Here is a 13,175-nt window from a genome sequence, read left to right as displayed (position 1 = left end):
CTTTAGCCTTGTGTCTTGATGCTTTAAGATGGCTGCACAGAATTGCTAACAAAAACATCAAAGCACTGCTGTTGTGGCATTTCAACATGTAAACCTCCTCTCAGAGCCTTGATGTTTTTATTCCAAGCAAAGTTGCATTTTATACCTAAGGAGGCTTTAAAAATGTTCCTTTAAAATGGACATGTCAGAATCCCCACAGCAGACACAGCAGTGGCTCAGCACTGGCTGCAGCTGCTGCGTGGGGCGCGCGCAGGGTGGCCCGGCGGCCGCGGGCACCCAGCCTCCGTCTTCAGTCTGAAGGCCCCATCCCCTGCGGCTGGTTTGACGTTTTCCTTGTGACTTGAAGTCTACACAGAGCAAAACACACAAGTGTTCAGTGCATTTCCGTGAGTTTTGACAAATGCATACCCCTGTGTAAACCAAACTCTGATCAAGATACAGAGCATTTCCGTCACCTCCCCTAGGAAGTTCCTCTCCAGTCTGACCCTCGGATTAATGTCACCTGTTGTGGGCGTCACATGAGTGAAACCAACAGCACGATAAGCCTGCTGTGTCTGGTTGCTTCCCTCAGTGTTTATGCCATTCGCTCTCATTTTGTGCGTGTCAGCGCAGCTGTCCTCCCACATCTGGGTTGTTCCTAGCTTTCCCTGTAAGTTGTTGTTTGGAAAAGCGTTCCAGCAGCTACAGATACCTTAAAACCAGTGATCTATTAGAAGTGGCTGGAAGTGGATAGTGACCCTGACAACAGCCAGGAGGGGCCGCAGAGCCGGCCATGCTGAAAGGACCCATGTTCTTGTTTTGGGGGTGGAGCAGCAGGCCTCCCCAAAGGACACCTGGGCAGGAGGGAATCCTTCAGAGAGGGTCACAGATACTGGTGGCCCTGCTGGTCCAGTGGCCTTGGCACATGTGCTCACCCATCTGACAAGAGCCTAGTGTCCAGTGTCCACTGCCGGGCACGTGTGAGGCGCGGCGGAGCAGATGGAGCTGACAGCTCCCAGCCTTTAGGGAGCGGACACTCCGAGATGTTCACCCATGGGGCTTTAAAGTTGCCATCAGAAACTTGAATTTATAAACCTGAATGAACTCCATTTAGGTTTCAGGTTTTAACCCAGTTCTATCTCATACAAATACACTGCATTTTTATGACACAAAAGACTAAAAAGGTTTATTCTGAAAAACATTTTTCCATTATGATTTCTTTGAGTATTAAGATCTTATTCTACAAAAGATCATGACAAATGCTCCACTGTCTGCTCATTTTTCTATTATATGACTACAATGACAATAGCAGCAATGAAACAGGGCACATCACTACAGACAATTCAGACGTTAAAAGATAATACAGGGCCACCCCCAAAGCTTTATGCACACACATCTGATCCCACGGGTGAGATGGAGCACTCGAACGACTAAAACTCACTGAGTAGGAAAAAGGTAACTTGAACAGCCTTATAAACTACTAAACAAATGGAATTTATAAATTCAAAACTCCTGAAAAAGAAATTGCTAAGCCAGGAAGGTTTCACTGAAGAATTCTACCAAACATTTAAGTTAGAATTAGAATTAACACCAATTTTTCCACCAATGAATACACAACCTATTCCAGAAAACAAGAAGATACTTCTCAATACAGTGTTAGCAAGTACTACCCTGATGGCAAAACCACAGACAGTATGAGAAAGGAAAACTGTATTCCTCATGAATATAGATGCAAAAATCCCCAAGAAAGTGCTAGCAAATGCAGTTTTGCAGGATCAGAACTGCACACCGTGGCCAAGGAAGGTTTATTCCAGAGACGCAAGGTTGGCTTAATATTTGAAAGTCAACCAGTGTGACCCACACCAGGAAGCTGAAGTAGAAAAACCATGTGATCTTATCAACTGATGCATGAGAAGCACCTGACAAAATTCAGCACCCTTTGATTTTTTAAGAAGTGTTCAATCATTTATTCCTTCTGAAATGTGGCTCTAATCAAAAAGTTATCTTCAATTTATTCTAACATATTTAACCTTTGCCCTTTGGTTTCTGTGGCTTATGCTATAAAATATCCAATTCTCTCTCTCTCTCTCTCACACACACACACACACACACTAAACAGAGGGTGTCTGAGTCTCTGTGGGAATCCACTTTGTTCTTCTGAATTACATCCTACACACCCCGCCTGCAGCAGACTCAATGCGTTTGCTGGTTTTCTGTCATTGCTCGATTTTCAGAACTTTCTTCAATATTCTCTTACTATTTTTTCCAATTACTAATATTTTTACTTATTACAACTTTTAAATTACTACTATCAGTTATTCACACTTCTTTATCTGACTTAAATAATCATACTGAAATAACTAGCCAAGTTTGCCGTGAATAGGCCAGTGCTACACACACAGCATCACAGATGAAACACAGAGGAGTGAACTTACTATTTCTTCCCTTACTGAGCAGCAAACAGTCTGTGTTGTGTCTGCATAAATATTTCACAAAAGATCTAAAAATACCTGGGAGAAATTCACAGGGGCACAAAGCAGTCCAGGGAGACAGACGTAATTTTCAGTGATGAACTGCTTTGCTCAGTCATTTAACAGCTGTGGAGTCAGGAAGACCAACTGGCAGGGCCAGTGCAGACAGACGGGGACAGACTCCCGCACCCAGATACTCAGACCTAGGGCTGTTCCCTCACTCTTACCTTCAAAGAGGGAATATAGGGTCTGGCAGGAATGCGGCACCTGTGCTCTGTACACTCTGCAGACTAGGAAGAAAGAGGTTTCTCTTTAAGAGTGGAGATTGCACTTGGTGGAAGTACAACAAATAAGACACCGCAGTGAATTCACCAAGAATCAAGGAAACCAGATTCCAGGCAACAGAGCGGTCGGGAGTGTGGGCTCAGGCAGACGCGGCGCCCCCTATTCTGAGCTGGTGAGAACTGCCTGGGCCTGTCTCCTCATCTGTCAGGTGGAATTCACCTCAAAAGGTTGTCGCGAGGACCGAAGGAGACATCTCACACCTCAACGGCCACCGTCTTTTCTAGGCTGTGCCTCCTGCCCCAGATTAAGACACTGGCTCTGAAGCCACCCCCGGGATGTGCTCCTGGCTCCGCTGGCCCCGGCCACTGTCCCGGCCCCAGTGCCGGAGCCTGCAGCCCTCGCCCCCTCCCCGCGGCTCCCTGGCCCGCCTGCTGCTGACCGACCGCATGGTTCATCTTGAAAACTCCTCAGCTTTGTCAGTGATTTCCCTTGAGCTCCCAGGCCCTTCCCTCTTAAACCTCTTCAGTGGATTTTTACATTATAATGCATTTCCCTCTTTCTGGTTAAGCTAACTTACTTTTTGTCACATGTGCACAAAGAACCATACGTAATAAACACAAGGGATACCAAATTCAGCACATATGAACGAAGACTGACTGCTTTCCACCTCTAAACCTGCTCACTCTTCCAGCTTGTTTGATGCACCATCTATCTGGTCTCCCTGGTCAGACATCAGGGAGACACTCACACTCCCCTCTTCTCTACATTAAAAAACCTACTAAGTTCTGTGGACTGAACATCCTGTTTCTAAATCTCTCCTCTTTCGTATCACGGCCCATGCCTTGGTTTATAATGCAACATTTCTTGCATTAGTTATTAAATAGCAGTTTGGAAAAACCCAACCTCTACCTCATTCGTCCCACTGTGAGCAAGGCCAGCCCGAGAGAGGAGTGTGAACACGAAGCTCACACCTTTGTGGAGCCCCCCTTCCGGATGAGGACCCGCATGGCTGGTCACGAGCACCCCTGGGGGCTGGGCACCGCAGTCCTGGGCTCCCTCAAGACCAAGTCTAGGGTGGGCCCCAGGCATTCTTTCGAAGCTCCCCATTGAGTCTCAGGTGTGACCGAGGCTGAGACCTGCTGACTAAAGGGAAGGACGCGCTTCCTTTGGCCTCCGACTCCCCGCTCACCCCTTGCATCCCCCACGCTGAGTGTTCGGGGTCGCAGGCTGCACCGCGCTGGGCCTGCCTCCCTGCCTCTACAGGGCGCCTCTCCGACCCGGTGGCCCCCCTCGCCACGCCACACCTAGCTGGCTCGTCATCTTTAGAAAGCCAGCCGTGTCTCAACCCCCCTTTGCCAGTCTCCATGTTTACTCACCTGCCTGCTACTGGGATCACTGCCAGCCAGGGCTGGCCTCACCTCCCCAGCCCCATCGCCTGCTCTGGCCCCAGGACCTGGGTGCTCACCCTCCAGGGCCCTCTGCTGGAGGCACTGCACCCACCCCTCCTCGCTCGATTCCTAGCTGTCTCCTAGGTCTCGGCCCAGATGTCACCTCCTGACGCCCGGCTTCAGCGCCTGCCCTCCCCGTGCACCCCTGTAGCAGCCTGCTGGGCCTGGCTGTGAGCGTGGGCACTGAGCAGCACGTGTGTCCTGGGCACCAGGACGGGGGGCTCTATTCCTCCTGGTTTGAGGGAATGTTTCATGATAAAAAGAATATAAGTAAGAAGCCATCCGAACGCCTCCATCTGCCAAGGGTCACTGTAGACGTTCTGGTGTATTTTCTTTTTTTTTCTGTGTCTCTAACTGTTTTGTAAAGTGTGTAGAGTTACAAAAACACCGGCCAACACTTACTTAGTCCTGCATTTTCACACCTTGGATGCATATTTATTAAGTCTCTACACAGTGCCGGGCTCTGCTCCAGGTACCGCGGTAGGGCTGTGACCTGGACAAATGGCTGTGCAGCTGACGGTCCAGGGTGAGCACTCAGGAAGGAGCAGCAGCACAGGGAGGGACTGGACGGCTCTGCCACGGCAGACCTCGCAGGTTCCATGAAAGCATGTACGTGGGGGCAGGAATGGCAAGGAGCCGCCAGGCAGTGGGGGGGCCCGAGGCACACCCCACTCTGTGGAGAGTGGGGGAGGTGGTGGAGAAGCAGCCGAGGGCCAAGGCACACGGGGCTCTCCGCCCTGGGGGTGTGGGTTCTCTTCACGGGGCCGTGGGAAACCACTGGAGGGTGCTAAGCAGGGGCCACTGCAAATGATCTATTATCTCAATTCTTCCTGGAACAAACTGAGAGGGGTAGTATTTTTACAGATGGGGAAACTGAAGCTTGAAGAAGGAGCGCCCTGAAGTCATAAAGCTAATAACTGCGCAGGAGGGCTTTCTAACCGGTCGTGAGACTGCAGAACACACTTCCTCTCCCTGGACCCACGTTAAAGGAGGGGCCCCCAGCATAGAGCAGCCAGGGGCAAGGCTGGGCCGGGAGGAACCCCAGAGCCGGGAGAACACGGCTGGAGGAGAGGGCTGTTCAGGGATCTGTGCCTGTTCAAGGGTCCAAGTGGTGTTCAGATGGATGCCCTTACCTTGCAGGTGCAGAAGAGCTACTCTGTGTCCTGTGTGGGGCGGTACAGGGAGTGGAAGGGCAGCCGTTCCCAGCGGTCCGGGGCAGATCCTGGCGCAGATCCTGCAGCAAGCCTCGCTGCCAGGTTACACCGCCGCGCTCCATGGCATCTTTCAGGTACTTCTCCTTCTCAAATGCCTAGGTAGTGAAAAACAGGTCAGTGTTAAAAAGATCTTTAATAATGACCTAGCAAAATACTTCCCTTTTCTGTTTAGAAAACTGCCCAGTGCTAGGAAACCTGAAATGGCCCTGGGGGTAAGACCAGTCCCCACCTGAGCATCATACCACCAGCCTGCAATCTCCACAGCCCTCGTCCTCCGTCCGTGTGCGCTTTTTCAAAAGCAGTTCTAAAACTGAGTTCAAAAATCAAGAGAGGCTACCAGATCTCTTTTATGAGATGTTTTGTCACAAACAGACCATTCGGTGCTTCTTGGGACACAGGCTGCGGCTCTGAAACTCCTGCTCGTGTAGCGGGCAGTTGATGGTTTCACACCATCCTGGCAGCTACGTCTAGAACATTCTATATCCCAGGTCAGCCACACATCAAAAGTGCCCCATGAGAGGACATAAACCTGCACAGCGCTTCCAGCCCGGGGGCAGCGGCACTGTCTCTGGGGAGGGGTTACGTGGACGGACAGACAGACAAAGAACGCCAGCGAGACAGGGCGCCGGTTTCACCTCCCCAGATTCCCTTCACACTTTATTTTCTCTCCCTGGTCCTCTCCGAATCCCTTACTGGCAATCTCCACCTGCTTAACTCATTCCATTCTAGTGCGAATGAGTGTTGGACCACAGACCAGAGGCAAAAAGGTCACAGGGGACAGCTCCTTGGGGTAGAAAACGGGACCCTCTGCGTGACTGCCGAGTAGCGACCTCCTGGGCACGTGGCTGAGGAGGTCAGAGGCTGCAGGAAGCCAAAGGGCCTGAACCGCAGCTAGTGTCCCCCCGGGGCAGGGCCAGGGGAAACAGGCATGCTCCCACATCAGTCACCGCTCCCGGGGCAGAGTCTCGCCGGGGTCAGAAGCAACTCTGACTCATGAAAGCAGGTGAGACTTGGGCTCTGGGGTCCGACTGCTGGAGTCTGAATCTCAACTCTGTCACTGTTAACGGTGCCCTTGGACAAGTCACTTCACCTCTTATGTCTTAGTTTTCTTTACCATTTCTTCACCTCAGCGGCCTGCTGGACTAATATGAAGTAACACACGAGAAGCCCTTAGAGCCCTGCGTGGCGCGCACAGCGCTGACTACTCCTGAGCTGCCGTTAACTACTGTTCCTTCATGTCCCCAGCCCAGCACAAACACTCCTTCCTGTCATTTGTGTCTGAAGCCTCTTAAAATGAATTATAAAGAGAAACCTCCCCATCTTAAATACTTGATCAAAGCTAATAGGTGAAGGGAGACTGTTAGAGGCTCTGTCCTAAAACCACACAAGAGCAAGGCCAGTCCTACAGAAAAGCTGACTCGCTCCTTTCTGAGGGTGGCCAGGAGCGGGTGAGGGCTGAAAGGGAAATCGGTCAGATTTCTTTCCCGGAACCCCTGCTCCCCTGCTCTAAGCGTGGAGCTACTTTTAACAGTGGGACAGTTTAAAATTTAATGATTATAGAAGAGAACTCCCAGATTTAATCACAGATTTATCTTCTCTACATTGTAGCCATTATAACTTGACCAGAAAATCTGTTTACTTATCCATCTTACTTTTCTCAAATGGTAAATTTCCCTGGGAAATGTCATGACATAAAGTCTGAAGAGACAGTACATGCAGAGGAAAACAGCATAAGGGATCTGGAGCAGGGAGACGTTGGTTGGATTCCTTCCACAAATACTAACTGTGTAATTTTTGGGGGGGAGTCATCATTAACTTCTCTGAGCCTGTTTGCTCATGTTATAAAATGGACGGATGCAAAGATGACCAAGTGTCGAAAATAGAAACAAGGATTTGGGGCAGTTATCCAAAATCCTTCAGGATGAAAAGGAAACTACACTTAACACCAATGAATGGTTGGAAATCTGAGAAGAAATGTCACTACAAAAAGAAACATATCCAGGAACTGAAAATATACCAATAGGTTAAATTAAAAAACCTACTGGGTAGGCTTAATAGCAGACTGGACACAGGACAAGAAACCATTACTGAATATAAAGCTGGATAAACAAATTAAGCAATCTGAATTACAGAAAGGGAAAAAACCCTAAAAATAAAAGCTTCAGAGATCTGATGGAAAGTAAAGGCCTAACATTTACCAAATGTACTGAAAGACGTACAGTTACAAATTTAAGAAGCTTAAGGAATCTCAAAGCAGGATAAATACACACAGATACACAGAGGCACATGGTAAAAATGTTGAAAATCAAGAAGAGGACATCTTGAATGCTTCCAGAGGAAAAGCACACTGCATAAAGGACGACAGATTTCTCAGCAGTGGAGGCCACAGACAGTGGAGCTGTATCTCTGAAGTTCTGAAAGGAAAAAAACTGAATTTTACTCCCAGCAAAGTATCTTTAAAGAATGAAGGGGAAGTAAAGACAAATGTAAGGTATGTGAAAAACAAATGTGTTGTCACCAAACCTAGACGATAAGAAACGCTAAAGGAGGTTCTTCAGCCGAAGGAGAGGACACCAGAGAGGCTGGGCCTTCCGGAAGGAATGAACAGCACTGAAAAGGGGAAATGTACAAACAGATATCACAGACTATCTTTTTTTGTCTTAATTTCTTTAAAATACATAGGACTATTTAAAAAGCAAGACTTACAAAATGGTATTGGGGGTTTACAGCATTGCTGACACGTCTGACAGACACAGTAAAATGTACAGAACAGCAGTCAGACAATAGGTGCCTGGTCCTTTCTTACAGTTCACGAGAAGTTACAATGTTAGCTCTGAGCAGACTGGGAAAGTTAAGAATGTATATTGCAAACTGTGTGTTGCAATGTTAAAGATGCATATTTAGCAACTACTAAAAATATGTACAAATAGATACAGTTAAAGAGTCAACAGAAAAATTAAAACACAATTCTAGAAAATATCCAATTAATCTCTCCTACCTCCTTTAAAAAGGCAAGAAAGAAAAAAGCAAAGACAAAAAAAAGCCCCAAGATGTAGCCAATAGAAACCACATGGAAAATGGCTGAGCTAAATCCAACCATATAATTAGATACGAACTACACATTCCAAATGAAAGGCCGAGATTGTTAGACTGCCTTGCTAGACAAGTCCCAATTATGAAGAAACACGTTAAATATAAAAACATCAAAATCTATAAACTACTACTGACATAAGTGAAAGAAAATGTAAATAAATGGAGAGATATACCATATTTGTGGATGAGAACACTCAATATTGACATCAATTCTACCAAAATTGATCTACAGATTGAATGCAATTTCAGTCATAATCCCAATAGGTCTCTTTTACAGACATTGACAAACTAATTTCTAAAATTTATATAGGAATGCAAAGGATTCCAATACAGAATATTTAAAACAATTCTGAAAAAACCCCAATAAAGTTGAAGTCTTAAATTACTTGACTTCAAAACTTACAATAAAGCAATCCCATCAGCGTGGCACCGCGGTGACAAGTAAACAGGCCAGAGTCACAGAACAGAGAGCCCAGCAGTAAACCCACGCTTACCGCCTCACTTGATTTTGACCTCATGCCTTTTTAGGCACCAAATCAATCAAATGGGGGAAAAAAACGTCTTTTCAACAAGTGATGTGGGAACATTCAGATATCCCTGTGGTTATTAAAAGAAAAACCTCACTCCTTACTTTACATAACATATAAAACCTGGGAAACAGGGTACAGCTCAGTGGTAGAGTGCATGCTTAGCATGTACGAGGTCCTGGGGTCAATTCGTTAAAATAAATAAGTAAATAAATAAACCTAATTACCTCCCCCCATAACATATAAAACTTAATTTGAGACAGATCACAGTTCTAAATGTAAATCTAAATCCATGAAGCATGCTGGAGAATACTATCAGTGTAACCTGGGGGTAAGTAAAATTTCTTAGACAAAATACAGAAAGTAACTGACATTAAAAAAAAAAAGCACTGATAAGATAGGCTTTATCAGAATTAAAAACTCTATTCATATTCACAAAGACTATGATTAGGCCAACTACAGACTGGAAGAAATTATTTCCAAAACATACATCTACCAAAAGGACTTGTAACCAGAACATATGAAGAATTTTTACAACTCAGTAATAAGGGGACAAAAATAAATACATAAAACAATGTGGGTAAAAGATATGAACAGACACTCAACAAAGATTTACAGCTGACCCACAAAGAATGTGGTGGTTGGGGCGCTGACCCCCCCACCCAGCTGGAAGTACTTGTATAGTGTACAGTCGGCCCTCTCTGTATGCCTTTCTGTGTCCTCAGATTCAACCCGCCCTGGACTGTGTGGTACTGTAACTGTACTGATTGAAAAAAATCCACATAAAAGTGGCCCCACACAGTTCAAATCCATGTTGTTCAAGGGTCAACTGTACACTCAACCCATTAGCACAAGCAAAACTGCTCAACATTCTTAATCATCAGGAAGATGCAAATTAAAACCAAGATGAAATGCCCACCAGAGGAAAACCACGGAGACTTCCAACACCAAGTGTTGGCAGAGACGTGGAGCAGGTGGGCCTCCCCTGTACCACTGACGGAGTGAAAAACGGCACAGCCCTTGGAGAAAAGGCCTGGCAGTGTCTTACAAAACTAAACAAGCTACTTTCTGATTTGGCAATTCCACTCCTAGGAATTAGCTCCAAAGAAATGAAAACATGTCCACAAAAAGACCTGTACCAGAATGTTCACTGTAGCTTATTCAAAATAGTAAAACAGCAGACACAGCTTAAAAACAAAGGGATACATGGTAGTGTGTTTACAAATGATGCTTAAAATTGGGAAGGTATCAGAATCTTGAGGAAGAAGAAAGCATAGTTCAAAATAATCCAACTCACAAATGAGTTTCTGGGACGTAACTTACATAAAAATACCTTTTGATGTACAGTCAACAACTGACCATCAGGACATATTTCTAACACAGTTCGATTCTGGGAATTTCAGAGCAGATCAAAAGAAGAACATCACATCTGTAAACATTACGTAGCAGACACTCATTGTTTCCTCATACCCTCTCCCCCATATACTTTTGGCTTCACATCCAAAATTATTGCCAAGACCAATGTAAAGGAGCTTCTCTGCATTTTTTCCCAGGAATTTTATGGTATCAGGTCTCATGTTTTACATCTTTGAGGCATTTTGAGTTAATTTTTGTGAGTGGTGTGAGATAGGGGTTCAGTTTTATTGTTCTGCAGGTGTTTATCCAGTTTTCCCAGCACCATTTGTTGAATTCTTTCAGTTTGGGTTTTTTTCTATAATTGATTTTTACCTAATTCCATTGTGTTCTGAGGAGATATTCTTATGACAAATAATTTTAAATTAACTGATACTTGTTTTATAGCCTAGGATATGGCCTAGCTTGGTTAAAGTGAATTATTTTGTTGTTGGGTACTATAACCTATAAATGTCAATTAGGACAAGTTGATTGACAGTATTCTTAATGTCTTCTTAATGCTAGTATTCTGTGACGACGTTAAGAATACTATCTTATATTCTGTATGCTTCCAGAATACAATGGTGGACATTTCCATGCCAAAATAGAAGTAATGGGTAAGTCAAAACTAAAAGCAAGCTGTGAGTTACTAAGCCTCGAGAATACATTTCTCTGGTTCAACATTCTGCCCTCCAGGACTGCTAGGGAAGGAGTCCCGCCTTCTCAAACCCCTGTGATCATGGGCCTGCCCTACGCTTTGCTGGGCCGGAGTTGGGCTCCCAAGGCTTTGGGAGGTAGCTGTCTGGCCTCTTAAAATTAAGGTGATGATTTTTCCCTTTTTGAAACTAAAGAGAAAGCCCTGGTAATCCATGAATCCCCTTTGGGGGTCATTTTCTCCTTGTTTTGAAGAATAGCATCTGGTTTCTATTGAAGTGGCTGATAGGTCCACAGCTCACATTCATAATAAACTTATCAAAGAGTTGCTGGGCCACACCCTTACTGTTCTCTTTTGAACAGTGCTTTCTTATTTTTTACAATATGGATAGGCAGAATTTTCCAAATCTTTTAGTTTTAGTTTCATTTTGTTTAATAATTCTTTTTTTAATTGAAGCATAGTGAATTTATAATATTGGGTGAGTTTCAGGTATACAGCATACTGATTTTTTTTTTGCAGACTACATTCCATTATAAGCTATTACAAGATATTGGGTATAATTCCCTGCACTGTACAATCTTGTTGCTTATCTATTTTATGTGTAGTAATTTGTATCTGTTAATCCCATACTCCTTAATTTGTCCCTCCTCCCTTCTTCTCCTCTTTGGTAACCACAGGCTTGTTTTCTGTGTCTGTGAGTCTGTTTCTGTATCGCATATAGATTCGTTTGTACTATTTTTTAGATTCAACATAAAGTGGTATAGTATTTGTTTTTGACTTATTTCACTAATCATAATATTCTCTAGGCTCATCCATGTTGCTGCAAAGGCAATATTTCATTCTTTGTTATGGCTGAGTAACATTCTGGAATATGTATGTATTATGTATGTGTGTGTGTGTGTGTGTGTGTGTGTGTGTGTATTCTTAAGCCAATCTTTTGCTGATAAGCACTTGGGTTTCTTCTGTGTCTTGGCTATTGTAAATAGTGCTGCTGTGAACATTAGGGTGCATGTATCTTTTCAAATTAGAGTTTTCATTATTTCCAGATGTGTACCTAGGAGTGGAATTGCTGGATCATGTGGTCTTTCTAGTTTTAGTTTTTTAAGGAACCTCCATACAGTTCTCCATTGTGGCTGCACCAATTTACATTCCCATCAACAGTGTAAAAGGGTTCCTTTTCTCCACATCCTCTCTAGCATTATTTATAATTTTTTTAAATAATAGCCATTCTGACAAGTGTGAAATGATAACTCACTGTGGTTTTGATTTGCTTTTCTCTAATAATTAGTGATGTTGAGCATCTTTTCATATGCCTGTTAAACATCTGTGTGTCTTCTATGAGAAAATATCTATTTAGTTCCCCGGTCCATTTTTTGATTGGATTTTTTAATATTGAGTTGTATGAGCTGTTTGTATATTTTGGATATTAACTACTTTTTGGGTGAATTGTGTGCAAATATTTTCTCCCACTCTGTAGACTGTGTTTTTGTTTTGTTGATCATTTCCTTTTTTTGTGCAAATTTTTAAAGAAAGTTTGATTAGGTGTCATTTTATTTTTGCTCTAATTTCTTTTGCTTCAGGACTGATCTGTGAATCTATTGCTACAGTTTATGTCAAAGAATGTTTTGCCTATGTTCTTTTCTAGAAGTTTTATGCTATCATGTCTTCCACTTAGATCTTTAAACTATTCTGATTTTTTAAAATATGATATGAGAGAATATTCTAATTTTATTGTTTTACATGTTATTGTCCAGCTTTCCCAACACCACTTGTTGAAGAGATTGTCTTTTCTCCATTGTATGGTCTTTTCTCATTGGCACAGATTAATTCAGCATAGATGTGCAGGATTATTTCTGGGCTCTCTATTCTGTTCCATTGACCTATGTCTGTTTTTGTGCCAGTACCATAATGTTTTGATTACTGTAGCTCTGCAGTATAGTCTGAAGTCAGACAGGTTATATCTCGGCTTTGTTCTTTTTTTCTCAGAATTTCTTCGGCAATTCTGCATCTTTTGTGGTCTCATAAAAATTTTAGTATTATTTGCTCTAGTTCTGTACAAAATGTCATGTTTATTTTGATAAGGATTGCATAAATCTGCAGATTGCTTTGGG

The 13,175-nt window shown here is 44.0% G+C and overlaps 1 pseudogene; it reads left to right on the top strand.

The window, feature by feature from the left end:
- The window catches only part of LOC141574911 (connector enhancer of kinase suppressor of ras 1-like), a 95,725-nt pseudogene that overhangs the window by 71,340 nt on the left and 11,210 nt on the right, over window positions 1–13,175 (top strand).

The sequence above is a fragment of the Camelus bactrianus genome, chromosome 24, assembly GCF_048773025.1.
Source record: "Camelus bactrianus isolate YW-2024 breed Bactrian camel chromosome 24, ASM4877302v1, whole genome shotgun sequence".
NCBI lineage: Eukaryota > Metazoa > Chordata > Mammalia > Artiodactyla > Camelidae > Camelus > Camelus bactrianus.
This window is presented reverse-complemented; position numbering and strand designations above follow the sequence as displayed.